Below are 15888 nucleotides of genomic sequence, written 5' to 3'. Positions count from 1 at the left end.
TCTCCTACTACACACTGTGATTCTTTCTCTTCACGATTTTTGATTGATCGTGCATACTAAACTATAAATCCATCGTGATACATTGAGGCGATCAGGCGAGGCTACGTCGCACAAACATCGCGTTCACGTCTTCAGTTTTTAGTGCTTTGTGGTTTTTCTTTTCATTTTTTGCATTTGCAACAGTTTTTCCTCAGTTCCGTTGCCAGCGGAGTCTCATTTTCATATTAGCAGTGCACACAGAAAGTCTTCTTACTACTTTCAACTGGGCAATTAGAATCAGAACTGTATTTTTGGGACACCCGAAAACAGAGTCACAAATCACAACACGTGCTGAAGAGAGAGAGAGAGAGAGAGAGAGAGAGAGAGAAAGCAGAGTCTGCAGTTTAATTCTCGGTATTAATCAGGCCGCTCAGCTAATGCAGGCAGTTAATCGTTCCAGTGTGCACTTTACACGCCTTTTGCCTAATTTTGGGCCTTTTTATCACACGCAGCTGCAGCAGCGGCAGAAGAAGTTTCTCCCCATCTTCCACCTCAGTTTTATGTGCCAAGTGACACCAACGACGCATAAATATCTGGCAGGCAACAACTAATTAGTGAATATCTCAATGGGGTAAAGATACGAAAGTATCTCTGAAGCTATTGCTACGAATGTTCTTTCGGCAAGGTGTCGCCCCATTGACAAGAACAAAACAACAGCAGAACAATGTTGAATCCAATTCCCTTTGGGGCGCACTTAACTCGCTCCCCACTTTGACACACATTACAAGCGGCAAAGGCAAGAAAGTATTTTTGGGCAGCTATGGAAAATTATTGAAATTTTTATATGAACGCTGAAAGAAGATCTGAAGATCTGAACTGATCTGATGCAGAAGGCATTGGGTATTATCGCTTGGCATTAAATGCGATTAAATTGATTCCTTCAAAATGCCATCAAATCGCCCGACGTTGATTTTTATATGCGTCTCGCAGCATTTTCGGGGGCATTGTCACCTATTTCTCTCTACAACGCAATAGGCCAACAGTAGGAGGTGTTGCAGCAGGAGGAAGGGTAGGGAAGTGAGGTGAGGGGGAAGCTTGCAGTGACGGATTGTCTCGTCCAACATTTATTGCACTTGAATACGAGAAAAGAATCCGGCGGCTATCGTAAAAGTTGTTTTTATTGTTTTATTATGTATGTGCACCGACCGGGGAGCCGTTTGCATTGTTGCCACAGACAGGAGGAGGGGTAAGAATGGGGAGGTGAGACTGCAGGGCAAGTTTTATGTGAAACTAAGCCAATTTCAGCGATTACGAGCCATCATCATCGGTGTGTTTGCAGCCAACAAAACATAACAAAACACAGTCAAGAAAAGAATGAAAAAAAAAACACAAGTCGCAACACGTAAAGCGTTTGCTTTATGAATAATACTTTGGGCTATAGAAATAAGCTGCTCTAACAGCCTACAAATACGACATTAACTTCTTGTTTGGAATGACATTGTATGCGATGGAAGTAAGAGATCAAATATAGACAAAGAAGTGGCATAGAACAGAGTTAAGCTTGGCGAGATATTTTCAATTTGAATAGGATAAAGTTTAGATTTAATCTTATGTGAAATGCTTCACTTATTACTAAGAAGTTTGTTTGCTTTATTAGCAAATTTGTTGTTTAAATATGTGAATATGTCTTTTAAAATGAAAGTGACTATGCAATTATCTCGACTTTATACAAAGAAAGAATAGAGTTGAGTGAAACTTTCTTGACGAGAAGGTTGTGTTTTCTTGACTTCTTATTATTAATATGTATTTGATAAAAAGATTTGCATATATTATATTGTTAGCAAATATATTCTGTAAATATGAGGGCTAAGTATTGTGCGACTTCTAAATTGAGTGTAGCAAGAAATAAAATAGAGTAAATGTTGCTTGCCAGAAGAATATCAATACAAATAGGATAAAGATATTGCAATTAGTCTCAAACAATAGAATAGAGAATGTCCTGATTTCTTATTGCTTAGAAGTTTGAAGTAAGAATTTGCATAAATTATATTGTTTGTTTTGTATACAAATGTGTGATTATTTCGATTTCCAAGTAAATTTATGCAAATCTTTTACTTAACAGAACTGTTTTGATTGACAAACTTCGTTTATGCTCAGTTGGCATTCAACGAAATCCAAAGTTCCTCCGATGTTAATTCTTCATGTTGTTTTTTTAAACAAGTTTGTTTGTCATTAGAACTTTAGCTAATTAAAGAAAACATAGAAGTTTATTTGTCGTTGAAGTTGCAACAGGAATGTGCGTTTTGTGAACAGTTAGTTTCTACGGGTTGAACACAGTGATAAACATCATCATAAAATAATGATGTAAACATCTGTTGTTAACTTATTTAGGACGAGTGTCAACCCCTTTCAGAGTGAACGTGTTAAACGTCAATAAAGTTGCCAAAATCAACAACGAACAGAAGAGTCAAAGAGTCGAGTCGAGTTGAGTCGAGGGCAACATTGTAATAAACCCGCTTGCAGCCAAATGGAAACAATAAATAGCCGAGACTACAGAAGCAGCATGAAAGGGGTAGAAGTAGGAGCACAGGGCATGGGGTAGGGCAAAAGGGAGAAGAGATGGGGGTATTTTAGCTGGTGGTGCAATTAAGTTGTGTAAAGTGGAAATGCAACGGCAATTAAGAGTGCAGCGAGCCAAAGTATGCCAGTGTTTGGTAATCGAAAATTGGAAAATTGAAAACCAAAATGAGAGAGAACAAGTAAGAAAGCTACAGTCGAGTGTACTCGACTGTGAGATACCCGCTTGTTATTCGATTTTTTTGATTTGCGGTGGCGGAAGTGGGCGTGGCAAAAAAATTAAAACAAACTTGATCTGCGTGCAAACAAAATTATGGCTTTATCTCCTATAGTCTCTGAGATCTAGGTGTTCATACGGACAGACATACAGACGGACATGGCTAGATCGTCTCGGCTGTTGAAGCTGATCAAGAATATATATACTTTATATGTCGGAGATGCCTTCTTGTACCTGTTACATACATTTCCTGTCGGCACAAAGTTACAATACCCTTCTACCCTATGAGTAGCGGGTATAAAAATACTGGAAGAGAACGGGGTAAAGAGCGTTGTTGTGGGTGGTTGTGGTGCGGCGCCGTCAAAAGCAAATAGCATTAAATACTCAACTGAGCTCAGACAACAACAGGACGTTAATTAATGACGCGCCTGTTGGCTAGAAAGTTCGTTTGGGCGTTAGTTCGCTCCCCAAACATAAAAAACAGACAACCCCAGCGAAATATCGGAATCGAAATCGGAATAGGTAATCACTTTGTGAGTTGTGTGCGGCTCATTGGAGCCAAAGTGTTTTTTGTTTTGTGGGGTAGAAGCTCTCTCACGTGCGGCGTGTGAAAAAGCAGCTTGAAAGGATGCCGACGACGACGACGCCCAATGTGCCCCATGATGTGGTAGCCTGATTGCAGTTTACAAGGAGAGGGAGATGGACTAACACACACACACGTGTCTCAGCCTTGGCGACACTAAATCATCGCCAAATGCTTATGATTAGCGTTCCATTGCCGCGACACGCTCACTTTATGCGGGCACAACACAACACAATTCTCTCTCGCAGTTGTTGTTGTTGTCGGTCACATTACACTGCATCGGCAGAGAGTTAAGAGGCAGCTGTGGAGGAATCTATTTGGAGAACAACAAACAACAGCAGGGACAATGTCAGCTAAATATAGTCAGCCTGCTTTGGTTTTTTTCTTCCATTTCTTCGTTGTTTTTTAATTAGAAACATTTGAAAGCTATTGTCATGTGGCTTGGCTGGGCGTAACACTTGTTGCCAGCGATCATTGCCAGGGCCAAGCCAATGATATATGGGTGTGAGAGAGGGGAGAATGCGAGTATAAACAACACTGATGGAGCTAGTTATGTGATTGGGGTCTCTCTCTCTCTTCGCTCTGCAAGGCAAGATAAGGCTCACTAGCAACAAATGAGCCTGTCAGTGTTTCATTTTTGGAAAGGAGAAAATGCCGAGAGCAAAGATGAAACATGTAAAAAAGTTACAGTCGTTCGACTGCGAGATATCCACAAAATATACCAAATTATATATACCGAGAAAATACTGAAAATATACTGAATGTAAATCGGTGCAATATTAGTTTTAAAATATACCGAATTTATATACTACAAAAATACTAAATTTCGAGAGCAAAGATGAAGCATGTAAAAAAGATACACTCGTTCGATTGCGAGATACCCACAAAATATACCAAATATATTCCAAAAAATACTAAAAATATACTGAATGTAAAAACGGTGTGGTATTAATTTAAAAGTATACCGAATTTATATACTACACAAATACTAATAGTATACCAAATGTTATATTTGGTATATTCACATAATACTGCGTTCAAAATATACTATACCAATAAGAAAGCTGCAGTCGATTGTGCTCGACTGTAAGATATACAAAAATACTAAAAATATACCAAAAGATATATTTGATATATTGGTAAAGTCCGGCATTTTGGTATAACTCGTATGATTTAGTATATTTTGGTATATTTTAAATGTAGTACTATACCAATATACCAAGTATAACCTTTGATATATTTATAGCCAGTATAAAAAGATACGTCAAACAAAGGTGACAGACGAAGTGGATAGAAATTTGAAGTTTGCAGTCTGCAATTGAAATTAGTAATTGAGATTTGAGAATAAATAAAATATAATTTAGCGCGTTAAAAATCCACACCGTAATCAGCTGCAGACAGCGTTGCATTCCTTCGGAAAATATACACTATTTTTCCAGCCAATTTCCACCCACCAATTTGTGTGAGTCATGCCTCAGGATGTTTTCTAGCCTTGACCAGAGCTCTCAGTCAGTATCATTATCATTATCATCATCAGCACTCGGCACTCGGATATTGAGTTGTTTCGCGAGCTGCGAGCTGCGCTACTTTTTAATTTCGAAACCTTGAACTTTTTTCTTGAGCATTGCAAAATTGCATACCAATAAACATAATCGAAATACTCGTAATAAAAAATAAAGTCTCGCTGCAAATATCTGTAATCAGGGGCCGAAATCACCAGCTGGTTTTTTGGCCGAGGAAAAAGCCAAAACAACTTCATCAACACAACAATGGCTAATGAGTCAGTGGAGAAGAAGAAGAGATACGCGAGTACATTCATTCATTCACTCATTCACCAGCGATCGAATATACAACGTATTCAAATAGTCGGATAGGAATCTATCTGTCGGCATTCGACTAATAAAACCATCAAAGACATTAAACGTTGTGGGTGCCATTCATTTGATTGAACTTTGACTCTCCCGTCCAACGACAGGCTGACAGCCCGCCAATGTCTGACCACGTCTCGGGGAAAAACTCTTAAACTCTGTTAGCTGTAAACCGTAAACTGCATAAAAATAATAATAATAATGATCGCAAATAAAAAGCTTGGCAACTTAACGCAGATGCTGCAAACGAGATATCTAAAAAAGCGTTGCAAACTAAAATTGTTGCCAAACGTTTGTTCGTTCATCGTTTGTTTCGTTTCGGTTGCATCTACGATATCTCGATAGTTGCAGATACTACTATTTTGCGGCAAGGTCTGCACGTGCTTCAAGCACTCTTTTTCGCGGTTCCATTGTTGTAGTTGCCATCGCAGTTGCAGCAGTTGCATAATCAGTCGTTTGTCTCAATGGGACGACAAATCAAATTAAAATCAAACAGTTTTGAGGAAGTTCTTATGTGCCAAAACATTCGTGCTTCGTTTATGTTAATATTTCAGATATGCTTAAAATATTAATGTAAATTAGTTAAAGAAGGTGTCATTAAATTATTTTTGGGGAATGTTTAATGAAGTTAACGTATACAACAGATATTTACAGATAACAACGTTTCATAGACTGCAAAATTTATTTAAGATGACTGTAGATTTCACATTAGTGTTGATTGGTTGAAGATGGTGGAGAAGGTTGTAAATTAGTTTGGACTTTTGTCATCATTGTTAGAAATACAATATCTAATAATCTTTTATTTTCTTCTATTTCAAAATGTATACAAATTTGCAATATATTGTGTTATGATTTTTAGCATTACAACATGTGATTGTCTTGTATTTTCTTCTATTTCAAAATATATAAAAATCGCTATAATTGTTCATTTTACAGAATGGAAGATGTGTATTCTCTCTCCTCCACTCTATTGTAAAATTTATTAATAATGACTGCAGATTTAGCAAGAATGTTGATTAGTTGAAAAGATTGTCTTTTATTTTCTTACACTGCAAAATTTATAAATATGTCTACATATTGAGTATTTATTTTTCTTGATTGAAAAGTTGCAATCTTCAGAAGTTCAATATCTGATAATCTTTTACTTTCTTCTGTTCCAAAATAGTATAAAAATTGATATATATTAACAATCAACTTTATTTAGTGGAAGAGCTGTATTCTTTCATAATATTCTATTGAAAACTTTTAAAAAAATGCGAAAAGATTTTTCCCAAAATGTTCTATTCTTTATTTGAGTAGGTTCTGAATGATAGAAATCTGATGCTGCTTAATTTAATTTTAAATTTTATTAGATTCCTCAGATAGAATTCTCAGCCTTTACCTCTTCTAGAGTATTTAAGTCTGCATCATACACTTTTTAAGCAGTTCTTGGTTGTTTGTGTTTATAATTGTGAGGCCATTTCAATTTCATTTAAGTTTGAGGCGCCCGCGGGTTATGTCGACTGTAGACTGTCGACTGTTGACTGTCGACTATCGATTGTCGATTGTCGCAGCAAGGCAGTTGTTTCTGTTTCATTTGGGGGTTTCATTTGCTTTGGCTTTTTGATCGGCTCGCGATCATTTGGGCATTGTTTTTGCCTGTCTGTTGTCTGGTTGTCTTCAGTGTGCCAACTGTCTGAATGGAACTCTGGGGGGAACATTGAGACTGCAAAGAGATCGTTATAATTTGGCTTGAGGCGCCGCGCCGCAGTTGCAACTGCAGCCGCAGCCACGTCCTTCGCATCGAGTGGGTGGCAGCTTGTTGTTTTTTTGGTTTTTTCTTGGATATTTTTGGCTGGTTTTCTTATTTATTATTTGCTTTTTTGCTATTTGCGCTATTTGATTTAAATTATAATTTTATGTAATCATGAAGTGGGGCTTGCACTATGCCGGCTGCTGCTGTTGTTTTATTTTGCTGCTAGCCTCAATTAAATGCACGTTTTGTGTGGCTGCTACTAAATGCAATCGATTATTGATTATTCGATTCGTTCATTTTAATTGCCTTCTTTGCCTTGGCCAACGTGAGAATCGATTTCGGAAAGGCAAAGCGAATCAGATCAAAGGCTAGTTAAGCACGTGGATTATTGTAATTATTCGAGAGATAAGGGAATTAAGGTGGAAATCAAATGGAGGAAACTACATTTCCCAATTGTATACAAATCAGTGCTTCAGTCACTTTTCACTTTGCAGCTGCTGCAACCCCTTGAATGTTTCCTTCCTTAGTTCCTTCCTTTCCACTGCCTCAAAAACAGGTGTGAGCGAAGAGTGGCTTCGCTTCATCCTCTCTCTCTCTCTTTCTGTGTTTGTCTATTTCAATCCCAGAAACGCCAGCTCAAATCACAAACGCGTGTCCAACTTGTGCCGTTTGTCGTTAGTCAAAAATAGCTGCGCGACACGACAGCAACATCGGGAATAACAGCAACAACAACAACAACAACAGAGAGCAGAGCAATAACAACTCAAGTGACACCTTTAGCCAATGCATCTGCACAATTACGAGCAAGAGACGAAAGTATCAGATTTCTGTAGAAGGCAGCATCAAGCCACCAGCAGCAGCCACAGCCACAGCACCAGCCCTGATATATCCAAGCAAAACTCCTTTCTTTTATGCGCCACTGACAAACGGCACATTGCACATGTCCTGCCACAGCAACAACAGCAACAACAACAACTGAGAGAGCTGACTGGCTGCCTGCTGCACAATCGCAATCAGTCACCCCCATCAGAAAGGCAGCCGTGAAACAAAAGGCGTGGTGTTTGTTGCCGTTGCAGTTGCAGTTGCAGTTGATGCTGCGGGTGCGGGTGTCTTACATGTGTGTTTGTGTGTGTGTGGACCTTGGCCTCGGTATTGATTTCATGTTGACGCTGCAATATTTTCTTAATGAAAACAAACAAAAGATGGGATGGAGTTGCCTTTTGCCGTTGCAGTTACCCGCCGGCAGCTGTCCAACGGGGCCACAGGCAACAGGAGGCACAAAGTGCGTGTTATTAATATTATTGGCCTGGCCCAAAAGCCTGGCTTACTCGCTGGCCACACACGAGTGGGCAAGGCAAGGTAAGGCCTCATATGTAGATGTGTGCTGTCTGATAATTGTGGGCAGCAGCAGCAAGTTCGTGCCAAATTCCACACTCTCGGCACACAGCTTACAACTGTGGCCAATTTAAAACCAATTTAAAGTTTAATGAATTCATAAAGAAATCACTCGCTGGCTGCACTTTCAAAACATAATCTGCCGACCAAGAAGAAGCAAGGAGATGGAGGCAGGGCCAGAGGTTGAGATTGAGACAGACACAGAGCAGCAGACGCGTTGCATTCACCTTCTTCTGGTTGTGGCATGGCGTGCCAAATCTCATAATCAGTCAATAACTTTTGCCGCCTTTTCTCGCACGTGGCGACCTCGACTATTGTCCGAAGGGGGAGGCGTGGAAGATTGGCAGAAGGGGAGACAGAGACAGAAAGAGAGAGAGAACAGGCCATAAGCGTTTCTTTATGTGCCCCATAATCGAAGTGAAATCAATGGCATTGCCTGCATACCATTAACACGAAAGTCGTCGACGACGTTGTGAAATCTTTGTGGGCAACGTCAAGGAAGTGTGGCCCAAAGACAAGACAAGAGACACAGACTCCTCGAGGCAGCTGCACTGCACTCTGCACAGCGACCGCTTCGATTTGAGTTAAACAAATTTTCATTATTCGAACAGATTTCAGCATGACAGTTATTAATTGCAAATATCGCTTAATTCATCGCTTAAAAACGCGACAACAACTCTCGCATAGTTCTCTCCCTCCTCCTCCTTCTCATCTGCTTCTCATCTGCTGTTGCAAACAACCTGTAATCACGACACCGATTCACATTGCAAGTCTCCGTTACCCATAAGACTCCACTCCATACCCCACTCTCTGAACTGAACTGAACTGATCTGAGTTGTGTGTAATTTACATGGTTGCATTCCATTGACACTGATCATCAGTTAATTTGTTGCTTTATTGCCATATGCTAAGGGAAATAAAAAGTGAAGGCGCATCGTTTGTTTTGGGTCTCTGGGACACATTTGTTATCCGCCTGCAAGATCGTGCCCTGACTTTCAGGCCAAGGAGTTTGCCTCCTCGAAAGTGTCATGAACAGACCGGAGCATACAAAACAGTCTTGATGAGCTCATTGTTAGAGTCGGAAAGTTTATGGCGGTAATCAGTAAATTTGTTTTCATTTAAAGCCTTTTTATTCAAACTAGATATAAGTAAATTCATTAACTGACAAACAAATTAAATTAACAACAATTAAGAATGCTACAATTGAGTGTGCTCGCAAAACAGTGCGGTATTCATCTTAGAATATACTAAATAATATACCGCAAAAATACTAAAATATACTAAAAGCGATATTTGGTAAATCTTTGAAGTGCTACATTCAAAATATTCCATAAATATATACCAGAATATACCAGATTGTCAGTCAAAGCAACATTGAACTACATTTAAGATATACCATAAAGTGCAAAATATACCATATTGTCAATCAAAGCAACGGAGATCCGACCACCCATTTTGAAACATGGAATTATTCTTAAAATATACCAAAATATTATACCACAAAATACATTAAAAAAATATCGAAATCCATATTCGGTATATTGATAAAATACTGCAATCAAAATGTACCATAAGAGTCAAAATATACCTGATTGTCTGCCAAAGCAGCTAAAACCCAATTACAGTAGGCTTAATTTGCCATACAGGAGTATTTCTTGAATAACTTCCACAATTTGAATGCGATCGCAATCAATCTAAAAAAAGGTTTCTTCTTTTTCTAGGCATAACTTCCTTAACTGCCGCTGCTAGAGAGAGTTGCTTCAATATTATGGTAAGTTTATTATCTCTCAATACTTTAATCATGACAAGTTAATTATATATATACGTAATACTCTAATTATTGATTTGAGCCAAAAACATCCAATACAAATGTTCGCTAACTCGACTTCACTATATTTAGTTTGCACGCTGGCAACTTAATAAAAAGTAATTGTGACAGTGTTGCAAAACAAACAAAGACTTGCTATTAATACAAATTGAAAGCAACTTTGCAGACTGTCAACAACAATTTGCGAATTAATTTTCACAACTTTGTGACTAGTTGGACCGAGGCATATGCTGAGCTCAGCTGTCGTTGACTTTGTCGTGGAAAAAGCAAAAACAAATAAGGGACAACAAAAAACTGACTGCATAATCAAATCATTAGTGAAAGGTTTTAGGGTACTTGATCGATTGGGCTGCTCGTTAAGCTCCAATAAAAGCACTTAATGAATAAAAAACAGCTCAAATATTTTCACAACAAAACTGTAAACTGCTCCAAAGATCCTGAGTTGCAATGTGAGATTGTGTTCGAGTCTTAGTTTTTAGACTCGAGACTAGAGTCTCTGAGAGATTGATTGTGTTGACTGATGGTGTTTTGTGTCTGGTGCTTCGACAGTGCAGTTTTGCTTCGCTTCTAGGTTGCAATTGGCAAATTTGAATGTTGTTGTCGTTGGTTATTGTTGTTGTTGTTGTTTTGGGCAACAGTGGCAACTGCTGCCAACAACTGGGGGAGAGCAACGATATCGTGATGGCCCCGTTTTATTGATGGATTAAGGGCGATTACGCGATCGTTGTCTCAGTGGTCGGTGGCCGATGCCCAGACAAAGGTAGCTAAAGGGCCAATTCGATTGGTCGTTGTTTGCCAAAGACAAGACTCACTTAAGGAGTCAGAGATGATGACGACGACGATGTCGATGGGGACATTGCGCAATCGATAATCATGAAATGCTGCGAGGGGGGAAGCAGGAGACATTGGAATTGAGCTGTCATGTCAGGCGGCAGTTAATCAATGCAGCCAAACATAATCAAATTAACTGCCAGAGTGAAGAACAAATCGAGGCAAAGGGAGTGAGAGACTTTTGGTATCCAATGTAGGCCACAAAAGCGAGTAACGATTGCAATACCCTGTAGATGCTTAAAGTAATCATTTGATCGCAGTTTATAAAGTTTAATTTGTAAACAAGTTTTGAATTCATTTGTTTATTCACTTATTCATTGACACGTTTTATGTACTAGTTAGGATTATTCTGTAAGAATTGTGATATCCTGTAGAAGTTGAAAGTGATTTTGATTGATTAGAAGTGATCGAGATTGGTAAAGATTTACGAATTATAAAATCAATATCATTTATTAGCCTGAAATCCTTATTTACTCTGGCTTATCCCATTGCTATAAGGAATTGTAATCGTTATTTCATAAAACCAATAATAATAATTTTCATTTACACATTTTAAACTATAATTACAATTTGAAAGTCTTCTATGAATTGCTAAATATTTTTATAATTCTAGTCACGATCTTTCTCTATATATTCTCTATTAAATATACTTTTATCACCTCAAAATTTACAGCGCATTTTCCCAGTCGATCATTCGATTTTAGCTTTGATTGTTGTCTAACAATCTCGTGGCTAGCTTTGGGGCAACAAGTGATTTGATTGCTGACTACCCACCAAACGTTATCCACTATTCACTATCCCCGACGACTATGGCTATCTATGGCTACCCACAACCCACAACCCACTGCCTGACTGCCCACTGGCCAGGGAATCTCTTTCTGACTCAGTTCAAACAAGTTGCTGGCGGGGAATTATGAAGTAATGCATTATAATTTGGCCTGGCAATTGGGCCCCGTCGAGATGCACCTTATCCAATGTTGCCAGTTGAATGTTCGAGGCATGTTTGTTCACTCTGTGCATTTTCCAACAATTTTTCTCCTTCTTTGCATAATTGTGGGAAACAACCAGCGGCCTTTGTGGAAGTAGGCTAAGGTTCATTATGGCATGCCGAGCCACTGACTCAGTTCAGTTCGCTTTAGTTGAGTCTCTGTCTCTCAGGTATTTGATAAATTATGCGCCCTGCTATCGACACAGCAAAGTGCAAAGCGAGAGAGAGAGAGAGAGACTTTTCGCATCCTTTACAACATATCGCGTTGCCCATATCGGACAATCGGCGTGATTAATACCCCCGAACTCGCAGCCTGAAGATGCGTAGTGGCTCATCAGAAGCTGTGCCACACCAACCCTTTGCTTGTTGCCACAACTTTGCGAAACCTGTTTTGCTGCACTTGGCGCCTTTGCAACACACTCCACACACTCCAATCTTTGCGCTGCTCGTTTCTTCACATGTTATGCTTCACTCTTGGCTCATTAGCCGCGTGCGCGCCTTTTGGCTCTGACTCTGACTCTGACTCTGTCCGTCTTGCTAATCAATTGTCGCCGTATTAAGGTCGCTGGCTCCTGGCATTCAGATCAACCAAGTGTATGTAGTTGGGGCATCGAGTCTGCTGTCTACCAAGAGGCTGCAGTCGCCGTGGCTATCAGCGATGCTGTGACACTTTGGCGCTTCATTTAAATCATAAAACAAGTGAGAAATGCTGCAAGGAGACTTTCAAATGCGCTGCAACTGTCAAAGAATGTAAAAGGGTTCTGAAATTCTTTTTAAAATAATAATATATAATCTATTTGGTACTAAATAAGAAAGACATAATAATATTTTAGTATGTTGATATTAGATGAGATTGATTTATCACGAAAATTGAAATCAACTTAGCATTTTAAAGAAGTTGAAATAACATTTGAAACTATTGATTCGTCGTCTGAAATTATTTTTAATAAATTTACAATTTTGTACAATAAAGAACCAAAATGAAGAATGTTTTTAAGGATGAGTGCTAGCTACCATAACGAATTGAATATGAATTAAATTTTGAATAATATAGAAACAATATTATATTGTTCACTATAGGAACAACATATCATTCATTTTCAATTTGTCATTCAATGCCCCCATTCATTCTCATTTATCTTTAAAAAACATTGAGCTTTACTCCCAAATTAGCATATTCGATACATTTTTGTTACTATTGTGTATTGATTGATCGTCTAAAATTCTTATAAAAATATATATAATCCTCAAAAAATATATTGCCACAAGAAATAGGAAAGTTATTTTATATTTTTAAGTACCTTCCCAAAAAGCTAACAACTTAATGTTGAACTTTTGAAAGTAAATTGAGCCTGTTGACTAACTTGATGAATGAGTCCTCAGCTCATTAAAACTCTTAGCTGACGTACCTCAAGTCAATATTTTTTTGCGGCACTCTCAATTCGCATATTCGTATAATTGGCAAATCGATGTGTGAATGGCACTCGATCACATTTAGTAGGGTGCAACATTTTGCAACCAACGAGAGCCAAGAGTCGAGAGTGTCCATTGAGGCGGATGACAGTTTGCATTTTTTGGTCGCGTTGCTTTTGCTAAATGTGACACTGAGGCTACTGTTCGTAATGGTGTTGGCATTAAAATGGATTACACACTGAAAAGCTGAAAAGCGGCTGCCTGCGCTTTCGCCCAGGCCCACATCCACATCTCAGACTCGAACTCGAACTCGAGTTGGCCAAGAGTTGGCCTCGTCTGATGCTTGGCTTGGCTTGGCACCTGTGCCGCTTGAACTGGTTCTGGTTTGTTTTTTTTTTTCTCTCTTAATTTTAAAAGGTGTTCCTTGTTGTGGTGCGTCTGTATAACACCCCCTACACACCCCTCCCCCTTCCCCTTCAGTTGCTCTTCGCACTCTCCTAGTGTTGTCTCGAGGCTTAGTGCAAAGCGGCATTTATTCACGGCATTTCGATTTCAATTACGATACAAATTGTCATTAATGTTGGAAAGTTGTTTTTGCACATGCAAAACGAACGCGCAGAGCGGGGAGGGAAGTTAAATTGGTTTTTTGCTTTTGATTTTGATGGAGTGGATATATGAATATAGTCATAGAATTGCGAATATAATCGCAACCTGTGTTACATATGATTGACTTTCAGACTTTGTTGCGGGTCATAAAGCTCCCGTTCCGCTCCCCTCTCTTTCCTCTTCTCCTTGTCTCATGTCTATGGATGCATTAAAAGCTCATAAAGCACTATAATAATATCCATATATCGAGGTATATATTAATATGTATTTCTGTTTGTGTTTGTGTTCCATATGTGCACCCAAAAACCACACCTCAGAATCAACGAAACGCGATTTACTTGACTTGCTGCCTGAAAGCTACTCATAAATAAAACATTTTTTAATTTCCCATAATTTCGAGAGCGAGACGCATAAAATGTATTTAAAAAGAGCAAATACGAAATGCAAGCTTAAGATGTACGACTAGTAAATACACTTCTATAAAGAAAAGTATTGAAAGTCAAACTTCTTTTGAAATTTTCATTTAATTTTTGACAGCTTTTTCCTATGACAACAATTTGTTATTTTGATTGGGCACTTTTATGTTAATTGCAATATGCAGAATTGTTCTCAATGTTGTTTGATATTTTTTAAGAAAGAAAAAGTGTGCCCAACGCAACAAAGTTTCCAATAAATATTTAGCACTTTGATAGATGATAAAGTCAAATAGTTTTGATATGTTGTAACTTGCATTATAAATTAAAGAATGCCTCAATATTGTTAACAAAATGTTAATTGCAATGTGCAGTATTATTGTCAATGTTTGCTATTCCTTAACAAGGCAAAAGTGTGCCCAACGCAACAAAGATTTCAATAAATAATAAAGCATTTTGATAGATGATAAAGTCAACAATTTTTCAAAGTTTGCAACTTGATTTATAAACTAAACAATACCTCAAACCTGTTGTTCCTTAACATCGAAAAAGTGTGCCCAACGCAACAAAGTTTCCAGTAATATATAAGTCAACAAGTATTCAAATATTGTGACCTGTATTATAAATTAAAGAACGCCTCAACATTGTTGACAATTTCGCAGTACCTTTTGGAAGGGTATTGAAAAAAAAACGATCAGAAAACAAATCAAGAAATTACGTACGAGCAAATGATATAGTTGAACAACCACACACAGACAGTCAAGCAGTCAGACGGACAGACAGACAGACAGACAGTGTGTAGCATATGATGATGAAAGGCATACGCAATCGAGAGACTAACCTGCGACTTGTCTTGGGCTTCTCTTTCGTGTATACGACCCAACCCAGCCCATAAGAACCGGACGAGAGACGCTTCCGGGAGTCGGGAGTCGAGAGTCGGGAAAGCGGGGCACAGGCACGAGCAGCCAGCACCGTTATGGCTCATTGCCGCTCCTCCCACCCTCGCGCCACGCCACGCTTAACCCCCGCGACACAACCTCAATCCCATAGCCAGAGATGTGGTGCGATCCTCACCTTAAGTCAACGAATCGAGAATCGAACATATTGAACGAACGAATGGACAGCGCCTTAAAGCGAATGAAAAAGAACGAAATGAGCTTGTTGTATTTGGATTTGGGGCTAAACTGTCAGCGACGATATTGCGTACTTGTTGTTTAAAATATATGTTTTCGCTGAATCGTCTTCCCTCGCTTTCCCCCCTTCCCCTTCCCCTTCTTCTGCTTCTTCCACTCCCCAGTGGAAGATGACAGCAGCGACTTGGAACTTGGAAGTTGGACGATCGCCGGTGCGTTATTGAAGCGAAACAAGTGTTTAGTCACCCAAAGAACGCGTTGTGCAGGTAAAATGGGTGTTCCGACGACAACTTTTCAACGGTGTGTGTGTGCGAGTGTGTGT

The 15888-nt window shown here is 38.9% G+C and overlaps 1 long non-coding RNA gene across 1 annotated transcript in view; it reads left to right on the top strand.

Annotated features, from left to right (window-relative positions):
* Positions 1-15888, top strand: part of LOC132791214 (uncharacterized) — a 145374-nt gene that overhangs the window by 115511 nt on the left and 13975 nt on the right. The window contains exon 6 of the long non-coding RNA XR_009632880.1: positions 10076-10125. This is a non-coding gene — a long non-coding RNA (uncharacterized LOC132791214). The remainder of the gene's footprint in view (positions 1-10075; positions 10126-15888) is intronic.

Source organism: Drosophila nasuta, chromosome 2L (assembly GCF_023558535.2).
Source record: "Drosophila nasuta strain 15112-1781.00 chromosome 2L, ASM2355853v1, whole genome shotgun sequence".
NCBI lineage: Eukaryota > Metazoa > Arthropoda > Insecta > Diptera > Drosophilidae > Drosophila > Drosophila nasuta.
The sequence above is the reverse complement of the archived record's forward strand: the minus strand, read 5'-3'. Positions and strand labels throughout refer to the sequence as shown.